The sequence below is a fragment of the Lycium ferocissimum genome, chromosome 1 (genome assembly GCF_029784015.1).
Source record: "Lycium ferocissimum isolate CSIRO_LF1 chromosome 1, AGI_CSIRO_Lferr_CH_V1, whole genome shotgun sequence".
NCBI lineage: Eukaryota > Viridiplantae > Streptophyta > Magnoliopsida > Solanales > Solanaceae > Lycium > Lycium ferocissimum.
Genome location: NC_081342.1, coordinates 4,478,621 through 4,495,002, shown reverse-complemented (window position 1 = coordinate 4,495,002; position 16,382 = coordinate 4,478,621). Strand labels below are relative to the sequence as shown.

At 35.9% G+C, this 16,382-nt stretch overlaps 1 pseudogene; it reads right to left on the bottom strand.

Moving 5' to 3' along the window:
* Positions 1-581: 581 nt before the first annotated feature.
* Positions 582-11,712, bottom strand: LOC132061249 (phospholipase A1-Igamma1, chloroplastic-like; annotated as a pseudogene).
* Positions 11,713-16,382: the final 4,670 nt, after the last annotated feature.

Genomic DNA, 16,382 nt, shown 5'->3' with positions numbered 1-16,382 from the left:
TAGGCCCCATATTAATTAAGTAGTATATTAAAAGTTGGTCTTATGTAAATATTTTGAGAAAATCTAGTAAAGGGTATAAGATCTATGGAACTATTTGTTATGTAATTTAAAATTTATTTATATATATTTGAGGTAATTTACATATATAATCCAAATTATTGTTTTTTCTTTCTGTTCTCATAAAAAAAAACATATGTATTTTAATACTCTCTTTTCTTCCTTCTAGTAAACTATTTATTCTCACGAAAACAAGGGTAAAACCAAAACAAATTGCACTCTTTTTTATTTTTTCTCGGGTTGTCATGCATATCAGTAAGCAGATAGAAGTCGTTAAATTTTGGTATAATATCGAGTTATCAAATTCTGGAATTAGGTTCTATTGTTCTAATAACTTGCTATTTTTTAATTTCTTTTCTTTTTAATTTAAAATTTTTTAATACTTGCATTTCAATTTATGTGACGCACTTTGTTTATTAGTCCGTCCGGAAATAACAACTAACAACTTTGCATTTAAAAAGCTAGAAAAGTACACATCAAATGATGTATGCATGTTATTTAGAGCCTCATATTGAAATTTGGCTTTAGCCACCAATTAAGTTGAGCCGCCCCTGCCCATGAAACCTGCAACTCATGTAAAGAACATATAATAGTTAGTCATAGGCCTTAGCATTTGATATTCAGATTCTTATGCAAAAATATTGTAGAGGCCTCAATGAAGCATGAAATTGAGCCCCAAGTTTTAGGTCTAGTGATAAGAGCACAACACGTGATGTATGGATTAGCCGCACATCACAAGGTCAAACCTGTTCTAGACATAAAAAAAAAAAACCTGGTATTTAAGTGAAGAAGGGTCAATGAACGTGTCCGTTATCTCGTCGACCTTCAAATCGTGTGTGAGCTGGCTCTCGAGGATTTCTCGGTTATCAGAAAAGAGGAAAAGAAATATATCATGAACTTTGATAGAATATGAGAAGAAGTTCTTAATATCAAGACTAATTGATAAGCTTATATAGAACTCAAATAAGAAAGTTATAGTTACATTTACCTCAAAAAAAAAAAAAAATTATACTAACCCATCAAGTAAATGCAGGTGAACCTCCAAATTGTGGAAATATGTGAGATTGTGTATATCTTTTAAGAAAGGTGATGTCTTGTGATCCAAAACAAGCTCCTCTCCAACATGCAAATAACACCACGGTAAGAACAATTCATCAAATTGTGGAAATATGTGAGATTGTGTATATCTTTTAAGAAAGGTGATGTCTTGTGATCCAAAACAAGCTCCTCTCCAACATGCAAATAACACCACGGTAAGAACAATTCACCAGTTCTTTGAACTAGTGTTGGAACATTCTCATTGAGAAAATTTGAGAAAAACACCAGGAACTGCTGGAACCTTATCATGCTTATTTACTACTCTTAGCAACTTCACTCCTAGTCCTTCAAGCCTTTCGTTAAATCTAATGTTCCCAACTCTTGACCCTGAGGATGAGAATACACATATAGGGATAATGCGCCCGTCTTCGCGTACATCTAGTCCGATCTCTGCAATGTCATAAGCATTTATAATAGCTAAAGCACTTCCCAAGCTGTGTCCTGTTATTGTTATGCTTATTTCCTCATCCGAATATAGTTCAATCAGTCTCTTAACTTCATCTAAAACCTGTTCCCTTGCTGATAACTTGCAGAAGCTGCATTCGTCGTCTTTGCTCGTGTAGATGTCTAAGAATCCTGCTTCAACTTTTATGGTCGGGTCACGGGCTCATGGCTAGGAATCTTATGGTAGCTAGTTGGTTTTTGGAAGTCCATAAAATTTGCTATCTTTTCAAGATTTGGCACTGTGCCACGCCAAGCAATCGTTATGTCACGACGCCCTAAATGTGCTGAATATCCGTCGTTCGACACCGCAACATAGCCAATCCGATTTGCTTTTTGACTCCATCCATCAGGCCAAAAGGGTACTTTGAAAAAAACTTGGGACATCAATATGGTACATGGAATAAATATAGCTTGTCACATCATAACCGTGATTTGATGACCATCCAAGACTCCGGAAAAATAATCCCTGATCAATTTTACAGCTACCACAGAATTTAGAATCTTGATCCAAATCGAATGCATCATAACATGCTTGTGCAATATCACCATAACGTATTAATTAGCTCTGCTCATAATAGGGGATCGATAGAATCAAGAATCCCTTCCCAATCATTTCGTCCATGAATCTCTCCATTTGTCTGCTAAGTTTGCCTCTCCGTCATCGTAAACTTGGTTTTTCTTGAAGTTCTTTATCTCTGATATAGTAAACGACCAGTCTTTCTTTGATACAACCTTGCTTCTCAAAGAGTGATTTCTACTATTAACTCTTTTCGCGGGCTCAGGAGAACTTAGTGGCTGGATTAGGATTCTTGCACAGAATTATTTTGGCTTTTGTTCATTTGAGAACAAAGATATCCTGGAATGACTGAGATATGATCATTGTGGTTTGTAGCTACAATATTTATTGTGTTTGGATTAATAATAAGAAGAATTGAACTTAGGCTGGTTGAGAAAAGATGTGGGTTTTCAGCCTGCTGGTTTAATGACTTTATATTACTTTAAATCTGTTTAAGTCTTACCTTTTTTTATTCTCTGAAATTCTATTGAACATTCATTGCCATTTTTGTTTGACTTTTTAAAGTTGACATTATAATTTGGAGTTTGCTAGATCCTTTCTATAATTTCATTATGTTGGAATTAATATCATTGTCTTTAAGGTGATGATTTTATTTTGGTAGTTTAGTAGGCATGGTTCCAGTTACATTAGAGAAAAAAATTGTTGGCTATTAAGTTAATAACAAGTCTCTTTTTTTTTTTAAAGTTAGTCCCATTGACTGGATAGATAGAAAAAATAAATGACGTTCGCTAATATCAACCACAATCAGAAGCAATAGTTATATATTATTACACTTAATGGTGGCAACAGCTAAAAGTCTTCAATAGACTTTAGAGATTACATATTATAAAAAGACCATATTAGAGATTCATGAAGATTAAATCCTTGGGTGAAGTTGACTATTTCCTGTTAAATGGTAGAATTCAGCTATATATATGTTCATATTTGTAGTTTCAATTGGTCGCAATGGACATAAACTACTGTTAAGCGGTCAATAGAAAATGTGTTTGGCATGGAGGGAAATTTTCCGGAAAATGTTCCAATTTGTCCTGTTTGGATGGTTAAAATGTTTTGAAAATCTGCTACATCAGGTAAGCTATTGTTATGTTTGGTAAATATGAAAATAATGCCTATATGTTTGGTAATAATTATACAGTTCTAATCGAACTTTAAAAAACAATCCCATTGGTCCCCTCCATTTAAATGTGTATGGCCATGCATCTTCCGAGGATTAACGTTTGGAACCTCACTTCTATTTCTCAATCAAAATCTTCTTGTTCTTAGCTTTGGGACATCATTGTGTTGAGGGAGGTTTAGCCTAGACCTAAACATTTTTGCAATAGAAATACTTCTTAGATAGAGCTTCAAGCAAATTAAAGGGGAAGGCCTTCTGTCGCCGCAATGAATCACTTAGTCGAAATAAGTGACTAACTAGACTGAATTCTAAACGGAATGAGCCTCAAACATGAAATCCAGCCTCAAACATGAAATCCTCAATGGGTTGTTAATAAAACAATGTGTTCTTAGAAGTGTCAGAAACATTTCAGTGGAACAGGTGAAGAACATCGACTAGCTACACACTTACATTTGAAATCTCTAATTAAGCACGGAAACTCTAACTTGCAAAGCTTTACAGTAATAGCAACTGAAAGTTTGCCAAAGAATTGCTGGAGCTAGGGATGTACAAAGAAAACCGACAAACAACATCAAACCGACAATCGGATTCAACCCAAGAAAAAAGAGCCCGACTAGTGGTTTGCTTTGTCTTGGTTTGGTATTGGAAATAAAAACCCCATCATAATTGGTTTGGTTTGGTTTTAAGTAAAAAGGTCAAACTGAACAAAACCAACCCGACATTACACGCATACAACTTTTTTAAATATTTTATATAAAAAAAAATTTATTTGTAATGTGATTTACAATATCTTTTTAAAAAATTTCATTGTTTTTGTCTTTTATAGCCCACAGATGTTAGCAACTCAACTAAAGTCTAAATCAAAACCAAATCCATTCTAATGCTACCAAAAGAAATACAATTCTAATGCTAGGAATAACAATAATATTGGATATTTATTTCTTAGTTTTTCATTGGTTTAGTTAGTGTAAAATATATAATTTTAATTTTGTTTTTCTTTAATATTTAGTCGTAATTAATACTACTTACTAGTCGTACTTATTTTAGCATGACCTAGTACCTTTAATTTTGATCATTTTCATTATGGCTAAGCGATTTTGTTATATTTTTTGTTGCATATTTCAGTACAATGTCATCACTCATCTTACATTTTGTATTATTTTCTTACGAAATACCTTAATTAGATAGTTGTATCTTACTAGAACTAAAAAAATATTTGAAGCACAAGTTTTATGTTTTGTATGAAGACTTTACCCGAAAAAACCCGAAGTTGAAAAACCCGACTTTTATTGATTTAATTTGTAAATTTAAAAACCCTACATAATTAGGTTGGGTTGGTATTTAAAAAACCCGAACCAACCCGATCCATGTACACCCCTAACTGGAGCATCACAAATAACAATTGTAGAAGATTTGACCATCAGCCAAAAAATTAATACTAATATTAATTGTTACATGTTTCTAAATAGGCAATACCACTTGACAAGGGATACAATTACAGTAGTCAACCCATTAGGTCAAGTGAGAAATTGGGTTGGGTTTAGGGTGTGCTGGATACTAAATAAATTCAAGTATTGATTTAAATATTTAAATTTTTTTTAAAACCTGTCACGTCATTAAATATGTACCGAAAATTTATATTTTCGCATCATAATATTTTACGAGTTATGTCCCTCGCGCTTAAAGAACTAAGCTCTGCTAGGCTCAATTGTTAAGAGCAAAAATTAAAGACTAACCCATTAAGGTCAAACCGTGCAATTTCTTCGACAGGTGTAAAAATGATGGATCCGACCTATTCTGATTGAGCACAAAGCCTGAGCGGATTGCTCTTCATTTGGGGTGATCATTAATTTTTGCCCTTTAAATTGGTGGTATTTAAGTTTCGCCCTTTGCTTAATACCCCGAGGTTGTGGGTTCGAACCCTAGCTTAGTAAAAAGAAAAAAGAAAAAAAATTGCAAGGCAGAACTTGAGCGCTTACGAAGCGGCGTAATGGCAGATTACGCCTTAAGGCGAAATTTGGTGCCGCGCTTTAAGCAATGCAACACCTCGGACCTTTAACTTAAGCTTTGACCATGATTCTAGACTCAGAAAAGAAATCAAGCAGAAGAGTTGGAGTTGGAAATTTGGAAATTTGCAGGTAAAGTGCGGGCCGTACTTCAAAGTACGGGATCCAAGTGTAAGACGTACTTCTGTCCCGTAGTTCGCCAGGAAAAATTAGTTACTCACTGGAATTTGACATTCCAAGTACGAGCCACAAGGCGCAGCCCGTACTTCAAAGTACGGGACGTACTTGGTGCTCGTACTTCGTCCGCTTCTGTGAACAGTATAAATACACAGACTCAGCTTTATTTTCTTATTTTCAAGTTCCCGAACCCTAGAACGACATGCTCTTCTTCTTCATTACCAAGAATACTAAGGTAAGCAATCTTAACCTATTACAAGTGGATTCTAACATATATTTATGAACATTAAGCAAGAATTCATTGTTCTTAACCTAGAGTTTTCAAGAAAACCCATCTAAAGGGTTCAAGACTTAGGCTTTTGGGATTCTTCTCAAAGTTCAGACCTTTCTTGCAAATTTTGGAGCATATACAGGTATGTGAGGCTAACTATCTACGTTAGGGAATGTTTATGATTCTCCTTCTCCCTGAGCCTCATTCTTCATACTTATCAGTAAATTGACTCAGAATACAGTTTAGCCCTAGTTTTTTGAATAGTTATAGAACTGCTATCTTCGAGGGTTATAGTTTCATAATTCGTTCATGGTGATCATTTTAAATATCATGAACTCAGTACGTAATCGTCATAGACTTGTGTATTGATATCGCATGAGTCTCAGTCAGTGTGTAAACAGTTATTGGCTTAAGTTCAATAATCAGAAACAGTTATCATGCTATCAGTTATATCTCAGTCTCAGTATCATGAATTGTTTAATGTTGAACACGTGTATCTGTATTTTTGGGCCCTAGGCCACAGTTTATACATGCGTATTGCTTAGGCGTGAGGCCACAGTATTGTGCACATTTATTTGGGCCCTAGGCCACAGTTTATATTTACAGTTATACAGGTGGTTCTTCATTTCGAACAGGAAGCACTTCAGATCCTTACCTCCCTGTTTAGTTCAGTTTACAGTTATCAGTTTCTGTTTCTGTTTCAGTATTTATATTTCCTTTTTTCAGTTGCTTTACATATCAATACAATTCAAATGTGCTGATGTCTCTTTTTTATTGCTTGAGGGCCTGCATCACGACTTACAAGTCGATGATCCAGCTAGGACTTGCTCGTATCGGTACTGGTGAGCCTCGGTTCTGTCACGCCTTGCGAGCCCCAGTTCCTCGGGGGCGTTATCCTGCTTTCAGTCTTCCAATTTTAGATAGTTATCCTTTCAGTATTCCTTAGAGGCTTCATAGACATAGTCCAGTCAGTCAGATATTAGCAGATTTTGATGTGTTAGCCTTGATGGCATTTATTTCAGATGTTCTATACTTAAACAGTAAGTCCGCATTTAATATATTTCAGTCAGTCTTTTAGTAAATCAGCATGTGTTAGTCATATTTTCTTATTATTGCATGTTTTGATATCACATGTTGATTCAGCCAGCCTATGGGTTCGCTCGGTCACATGCAGTTAGGTACCGAGTGTCGTGTTACGCCCATGCCATGGTTCGGGGCGTGACAGGCAAATTCTACCTGAAGGGCAAAAGTTAAAGACCACCATTTTGAGGAGCAAAAATTAAAGACCACCCCCAGCGAAGGACAATCCTGCAAATTGCCCTATTTTTTTGCACGGATTGCCCTTCATTTGGGGTGGTCTTTAATTTTTTCCCTTCAAATTAGTGGTCATTAGATTTTGCCCTTCGCCTAATACTCCGAGGTTGTGGGTCCGAACGCCAGCTCAGTAAAAAAAAAATCGCAAGGCAGAAATTTGCAAATTCTATCCATGGCAAATTCTGCCTGAAGGGAAAAAGTTAAAGACTGCCATTTTGAGGGACAAAAATTAAAGACCACCCTCAGCGAAGGATAATCCTGCTAATTGCCCAATCCTTCATCTTAACTGTTAACTTGGGCTTGAGAGTTGCAGCTTCAGTCCATAAGCTAATCAAAACTAAGAGTTGCAGGTCCCTTTCTGAGGTCCCACGTGATCAAAAATGTCATTTTTTTGTTGATTTCCAACCCAAAAGTCAATATTTTTGGTATATTGAAGTCTAGGAACAAGTTTCTTCGCAATAAAGCGGCGCATAATTCAATTCAAAAACTCAAAATCAAAGCTTCAATCTAGGTATTTTACTACGATTTTTTATTACATTATTAACCTAAGCATTACTATTGTGCGAATATGGAAAAAAAAAAAAACTTTTACACACTTTTTTTGTGCGCAAAAGGGCTGTTTTCAGCCCCTTTTTTCATTTTTTTTAATTTGTTTATTTGTTTTTAATTTGTTAATTGTTTATTTAGTATTTGGTAATTGTTAGATTAGTTATTTCAATTGTTAGACTAGCTAATTATTTATTTAGTTTTTGTCAAGCCAATTGTTTATTTGTTAATAATTCGTTAATTATTTGATTACATAGTTAATTTTTTATTTGTTTATTTGGTAACAGCCGAAAATCTTGAAAGTGGTTAGAGATTTTTTTTTTTTCTGGAGCTGGGTGGTTCCCCTTAAAAAAAAGTGGTTAGGGATTCGATTTTAAAAATATTGTATTAAAGTCAAGAAGATTTAGGTTTCGGGTGATTTAATTAATTGTACACTTCTAGAAAGTGTTTTTACTAAAATACTTAATAAATTATGTATTGTTTAAATAATCAGTGTGATTTCACTTATTTTGTGAATTCAAATTAGTTGGGTAATGAATAATGATCACTATCAGGTTTGATCCCAAGAAATATTTTGGTAACGGGTTTTCTCCGGTACCAAAAATGGGCATTACACAAATTCGTGATTGCTGCATAACTTCTATCTTTTCTGTAGATTTCCATTTCACTTCAGAATACTGCTCCCTCAGTCATAAAATAAGTGCCGCTTTAGTAGGAAAAAATTGTCCCAAATAGGTGTTGCTTTAAGATAAAAACCAGTACTCCCTACGTCCATTTTACATGTATATTAAAAATAGTTGTCTATATTTACTTGTTCGGTTTGGAAAACCAAGAGATAATTTATCATTTGTTCCTATTTTATCTTTATTATTAATTATTGGGTTGAAACTTCAAGGAATTGTTAGTGATTGCACAATTTTTTAAAGTATACTTAATTGATTTTAATCATTAGATGACTTGGTAATAATTAGGGGTGATGTAGTAAAATTGTCATTTTATTTAAGGCTCTATAAAGGGTGTGTCGAGTTAATATACAAAAAGTAAAAATGGACGGAGAGAGTAATTGTTTTTAACTATACACTTATATTAAAGAACTACTTATTGTTAATGGTGTTCAGTTCTCAAGAAGCATCTAATAAATAGGGTAACTAAGTAAACTATAGCTTGTATTTATTGTTTTTCTTAATGGGCGTGAAATGAATTAAAACAATAATTATTTGGGACGGAGGGAGTAACAGAAGAAGAATCTCTGCTTTTTTCTTGTAATCAATGAACGAACTTGTAAAGATAATCAGTAATAGAAACACTCATTCGCTTGCTAGCTAGTATGACAAGGAATCATTCCCAAAAACAAAAGTGCTTGCTTAAAAATAGGAATTTGCCCATGGATACATTAATTCAAAGGAGTAAGTTCCAAGGTAAAAAACACTGAAGAGAGGGTACTTTTATGATTTTATCCATTGTTATGGTGATTGGGAAGACTCAACTTCTAGAAGTGATGATGTAATTAGAGGCGGATCCAGGATTTAATTGATTGATTGGAGTTCAAAATTCTACCACAATCTATTATTTTTAGGTGGATTTTTTTAAAATACACACACGGTATGAGCAGAGGCCGAGATAAGACTTTGAGTTTATGCTTTTCTGAATTCTAGAAAAGCCAGCTTAATGGGTTCAGGATAAATGATTTACACGTATTAAGTGAACTTTTAAACACAAATACAAAGTTTGGGCCGCTGAGGTGGAGCTAAAGACTTTGAATTTATGGGTTTTGAATTCTAAAAAAGTGCATAATGGGTTCATAAACTATTTATACATATTAAGTGAACACTTTTAAAAACAAATACCGTGCATATTAAGTGAACTTTCAAACAAATACAAAGCTTGGACTAAAGCTACTGGTTCTGCCGAACTCGTAGACAGGTTTGTAGCTCCGCCCTGGCTATGAACTAAAGCTGAAACCCATAAATTCTAAACTACATCTACCCTTGACGGTGTTCATCTTCTCCATGGGAATGATTCTCGAGACAACGTTGTTGATGATCGATCATCCATTGTCCTTTGAGGTTCTTAATATACTTTCTGTAGTCTTCCCACCATTTTGGTGGAACCAACTGTTGGTAATAAAATAGACCCGCAAAAATAATATTCACGGTATTAGTGATAAACGCGGAACACTAATTTATGGTTAAATCAGCAAGAATAAAATGCAGCAATAATGACACCAAGGTTTTACGTGGAAACCCTTTTCCGAATAAGGGAAAAACCACGGCCAAAGCTTGGTGATATCACTATAGTAAGGAATTTTACACTTTGTAGTCACGAGTATAAATACTCCAAAGACCGCTACACACTCAAAAAGAAAAAACACTCTTTTGATTTTTTCCCACCTCACTACAATATCACTCACACTCTATTTTTCTTCACAGACTATTTTCTTACACAGTCTATGGTATACCTCACTTTGCTCTCTACAATTTTTTCTCTCCTTTTTTTTTGGTGTGTTTAAAGATGATGGAGAGCTTGCTATTTATAGGGATGAAATGTGCCATTTTTCATCCTTGCATTTAATTTGGTTGTTGCCAAATTCAACTTTTGCAACTATTTTTGACAAAAGTTGCAATTTGGTTGTTGCCAAATTCAACTTTTGCAACTATTGTTGACAAAAGTTGCAATTTGTTGGTGCCAAATTCAACTTTTGCAACTATATTTGACAAAACTTGCAACTTGGCTTGTGCCAAATTCTTTCTTTGCAATCATGGGGATGGACTCCACAAATCTCCCCTCCGGACCCATTCAACCGAAGGAGGCATCTCCGTCTTCTCGATAGAGTTAATGCCGACAAGTTCTTTGCACAATTCGAACTTGTCTCCGGGAATCACCTTGGTTAACATATCTCAGGATTTTCACTCGTGTGAATCTTCTTGACTCCGGAACAATTCGTTCTCTACCGATCACGAATCCAATGATATCCGACGTCGATGTGCTTTGTTCTCGCATGGTACATGGAGTTTTTGCTCAAGTCTATTGCACTCCGACGTCACAATAGACAACATACTCCATTTGTCTTTGCAATCCAAGTTCTTGAAGGAATCTCTTGAGCCATATCATCTCTTTGCCAGCTTCAGTAGCCGCAATATACTCCGCTTCTCATTGTAGACAGTGCGACACACTTCTGCAACTTCGACTGCCATGATATAGCTCCCCCTGAAAAAGTAAACAGATATCCAGTAGTGGATTTTCTGTTATCAAGGTCACCTCGCCATATCGAATCAGATAGCCCTTCAAAATTGGATTTGATCCTCCAAAACACAAGCATTCATCCGAGCTTCCTCTTCGATACCCGAGTATCCACTTCACGCCTTCCCAATGCTCTTTCCCCGGATTTTCGAGAAATGCGCTAACAATACCGACCGTACGAGCAATATCTGGTCGAGTGCATACCATTGCATACATCAAACTTCCGACGGCAGAGGAATAAGGAATCTTGGCCATTCTCTCTTTTTCCTCCGTTGTTGTAGGACACATTTCTTTGCTCAGTTTCAGATGACCAGGAAGAGGTGTGCTAACCCACTTAGCACTCTTCATATTGAAGCGCTCCAAAGACACGTTCTATGTACTTTTTCTGCGACAAATAAAGCTTCTTTTCATCTCTCGAATGAGTAATTCTCATGCCCAAAATCTGCTTAGCATAACCCAAGTCTTTCATTGCAAAAGACTTACTCAACTGTTTCTTCAACTCATCAATCTTGGAAGCATTCCTGCCTACAATCAACATATCATCCATATATAGTAGAAGGATGATAAAGTCATCATCAGAAAATCTTTGTACAAACACACAGTGATCCAAGAAGTCTTCGTAGCCTTGCTCCCCATAACAGATTCAAACTTCTTGTACCATCGTCGGGAGCTTCGTCTTCAATCCATATAGACTCTTCTTAAGTTTGCATACAAGATTTCCTTTACCTTTTGCCTTGAAGCCCTCAGGTTGTTCCATATAAATCTCCTCTTCTAAGTCACCGTGAAGAAAAGCAGTCTTCACATCCATCTGCTCAATCTCCAAATCAAGACTAGCAGTCAAACCAAGAACTGTCCGAATGGAGGACATTTTCACGACAGAGAAAATATTTCGTCAAAGTCAATACCTTTCCTTTGACCAAATCCCTTAACAACCAATCTAGCTTTGTATCCGGGCTTCAAGTCGTGTTCTTCGCTTTAACTTTGAACACCCATTTGTTCTTCAAAGCTCTCATGCCCTTAGGCAATTTCACCAACTCATAAGTATGGTTCTCACGCAGAGATTTCATCTCATCTTGCATGGCTTCAATCCATTGATCCTTGTGCTCATCTTCCATGGCCTCCTCATAACATTCAGGTTCTCCCCCATCAAATGAGTAATACATACTCATTAGGTGAATAACGGAAAGAAGGAACATGCTTTGTCTAGTAGACCTTCTAAGGGAATATCCGAGTCATCCACGACTTCATGAGTAGCATCTACCTCATCAATAGCAAGATCATTATCATCATCAACATGCTTTGATCCGGGACATGATTCGGGCATCACCATCGTCATCGAGCCCACCAACGTCATCAACATTTGTATGAGGGACTTGATCAAGATTAACTAAACCTTCAGAACTTGAAGATTTTATCTTCTCCGCTTTGTTAATATCTTCAATGGTTTGATCCTCTACGAAGATAACATCACGACTTCTCACGGCCTTCTTCTCAATTGGATCATATAGCCTGTAACCAAACTCATCAAGGCCATAACCAATGAAGATGCACTGCCGCCTTGTCTTGGCAAATTTTGACCTCTCATCTTTAGGCACGTACAAAAGCTTTGCAACCAAACACTTTCAAGTGGTCATAGGAAACATCTTGCCATACCAAACTCTGTTTGGAACATCACTTTGCAAAGCAACCGCAAGGGATAGATTAATAACATGTGCGGCGGTCAACAATGCCTCACCCCAAAAGGAATTCGGAACTTTGCTTCGAAAGCAAACATCTAACTCTTTCCATCAAGGTCCCGTTCATCCTCTCTCGCTAAACCATTAAGCTGAGGAGTCTTATGAGGAGTCTTCTGGTGTCTGATACCCTGTTGCTTGCAGTATTCGTCAAACGGTACACAATATTCACCACCGTTATCGGTACGAATACACTTTAGCTTCTTTCCAGTTTCTCTTTCAACTGAGGCCTGAAACTGCTTAAAGACACCTAACACTTGGTCTTTAGTCTTTAAGACGTAGACCCAAAGTTTCCTTGAGCAATCATCAATAAAGGTAGCGAAGTAAAGTGCACCACCCAAAGTCCTTGTCTTCATTGGACCACATAAATGCGAATGCACCAACTCAAGCAACTCGTCTTTCTTGAAGGAGGATGAGACTTGAAAGAAACTCTATTTTGTTTTCCGACCAAGCAAAGCTCACACTTTTCTAATTTAGCACTTTCGAAATTTGACAATAATTTCTTTTTGGCTAGAACATTTAGTCCTTTCTCACTAATGTGGCTAAGCCTCTTATGCCATAATGTTGAAGAGCTATTGCTCTCAATTGCATTCACTATATCAACACAGGTAGAGGCCGTAGTCCAGTATAGACCACGACGCTTTTCGCCCCGAGCCACAATCATGGAACCCTTAGTGAGCTTCCACTTTCCAGCACCATTGGTACTGACATATCCCTCATCATCCAAAACACCGACAGAGATCAAGTGCAAACGAACATCAGGTGCATGTTTTACATTGTTAAAACTAGTTTAGTTCCAATGCTAGTTTCCAAACAAATCGTTCCAACACCACCACCTAGATACGGCCTCATTACCCATACTCAAAGTTCCAAAGTCACCCGCAATGAGATAGGATGAGAAAAATTCCTTCCTTGATGTCACATGAGATGTTAGTTTATTTTAAAGCATCTATAAGTAAGTCATACCCTATTTTAATCGGGGTCAAAATAGTTTACAACATTCCTTGTAAAAATACTTTTTGAGAGTTAATTAAAGTTAGGAGTCGCCACCTAATTATTTATGGTGAATTAGGGCACCTAAAGTTTATTTAAATTTATTATCTAAAGTTAGTTTATTTTAAAGTCTACGAAACCAAGTGATATCTGAGTAAGGGTTCAACTAATCTAGAGGAAAGGTATTAGGCATCCTCTAAATTCCATTAATAATGGTTAACCTACCGGACTTAAATTTAATTAGGCTAAGTGTAAATATAATGTTATAGAAAAGAAAATAGCTTTACAAGCATTGCTAAAGTTATAAATAAAATATGATAATGTTATTTAAAATAAAACTTGTAGAAAATATAATAATTTACATATAAGTAATAGCTTTTGAGATGAGATTTTAGTAGTTTTGAACTTTGGATAAACTATATTATATGAATATAACAATGTAGAAAAATTTAGGTGTATAAATAGGATTCAAAAAAGAAGTGAGTTTTCTTTTACCTTTTTGTTATTTTATTAACCATGCTTAGCTAAAAGTCTACGTGATTGATTCACTACCTTAGCAAGCATCAGAACTTTTCTTTCAATTCTTTAACATATGATGGGTTAATATGGACGACCACAGAACAAGTTCAGATTTCAGGTTTCATCAACTAAAGAGAAATGAAATTAAAAAGAACAGAAGGACTGATTTTTCAACTGAAGACGAGGACAGATTCAAATGAGAACAGGAAAATGAAACTAAACACCTACGCGTTTGAAGGCTAAACCATATAATCTAACAGCCCACACTAAATCATTTTGAACAGATGAAAAAAAAAAAAAAAAAACTAAAGCTGTAAATGATTCATGCTTCTCATACTGCAATTACATAATATTAAGACGCTTATAAAATCAAATCGACCAAACCATGTCGCACTTTAAACAAGCGGCAAACAAAGCTTAAAATTAATTGGAAACCATCAAGATAGCAACAGAACTCTGAATTTTATACGGGCAGAAAACAACAGCAACTTAACACGTGATTTCTAAAAATGAATTTAATCCAAACAACGCAGGTATCGACAAGAGGAATGCTCGATATCTACTTTCACAATACGTCATCATAACAGATGTCCGAATATCAACAAGCGACATTAACATATTCCGGAGGCATGATTTTACACTAAAGACTCAAATTCATGTTTTTATTTCAAATAGGCAGATTCATTCGTGAAAATGAAGAAAAACAGAGAAAAGGTTAAAGTCTAAAATTCACCGACCTGTTGTGGGTGCAGTGAAGTGGGTCTCGAGATCTCGGATTTACGCTCGAACGGCAGTCAAATCAGATCGGAACAGACCAAAATAATTTGTGTCGAGAAATGTTCAAGAATAAAAGGTAATTGATCAAAGTGTATCAAATTTTGAGGGTAAGCTATAGACTAAAACAAATCTCTGAAAAGTGTGAGTATCTTAGGGGCGTTTTGCTATCCGAAAAAAAAACTCAGGAATGGAAAATAGAAAATTTTGAATCTCCTCCTTTCCCAAAAAAAAACCTCCCCTTCGGCTAAGGGCTTAAGATGATATTTATAGGTGAAAATTAGGGTTTTGATTTGTTTGAATCTTTGGGCGGGATTTGCAGTTGGAGTTTGAAAATCTAGTCAACACTCATTTAACGTTTTGGACTGACTCGTAGACCTTCACGTGATTTGCTTCAGAAATTTCCCGAAATGTCGAGACCCTTTTCTGATTTTTGAAGGTTAACTTATTTGAAACCAGAAAAGAAATGGCTTTCTCTGTCCATTGACAGAGAACTCAGACGAAGCAGACCTGGAAACTCTTTTGTGGAGAAAATGGAAAGATACCTCTGTGAAGGTTAAAGGGAGGTCAGTATTTAGCTGAGAATGGATGAGGGAGAGAGGCGGCGTGAGGGATAGAGAGACGAAGATGAGAAGAGAGAGAGGGTGGAGGTGCGGCTGAAAGAGGAGAAGGAGAAAGAGATTAGGGATTAGGAAATAAAGATTGGGCCGGGTCGGGTGGAAACGGGAATGGGCTGGTCCGGTATTAGAATTGGACTGATCCGTTTGGGTCATTTGTTTGGTCCGAAAATGTGGCCCTTTCTTCTTTCAATTAATTCCTTTTTGGGTTCCTAATTTGACAACTAGTATAATATATACGATGTAAAGACAAATAGTAATTAGTATGTGTAAAGTAAAGTTAATTTAACGCGTACAAATCCTAAAATAAAACGACGACGAATCATTTAAAATTTGTAATAAAGTAATGTTGATATAAAATAGTGAAGATGAAAGTAATGATATTAATAGCAGTAAAAATAGTAGCGAAAATATTTAGATTTAATTAATTTAAAATCCCAAGGAAATAAAATGTGAATAAAGGAGGGACGAAATTGGGTGTCAACAGGCACCACTGTCCACAACCCAGCTTGACTCATCACAAGCAATATTTATCAGATCCGCATCAAGGACAATAACAAGATCTTCTGTAGTGACAGCGGCAACACAATTGCCATCTTCTTTCTTTTCCTCCTTATCTCTATTCTCCTTTTTCAAAATCCGTGAGAACTTCTTTGTGTGCCCTTTTTTCCCAAAGGATGATAGCACTCAATATCTTTAAGTCGCCTTCGGATTTGCTATCTATGATGCTCTCTATTTTGAGAACCACGATTCTTGCCTCTCCCCACAGTGTCGGTCACCAAGACATCGATGAGGAGGAACCTTGAGATTTTCTTCTCATCTCTTCATTTAAAAGATCGCTTTCTTGGCAAGATCCATAGAGATCACACCATCCGGAGCGAAATTTGATAATAAAGTTCTAA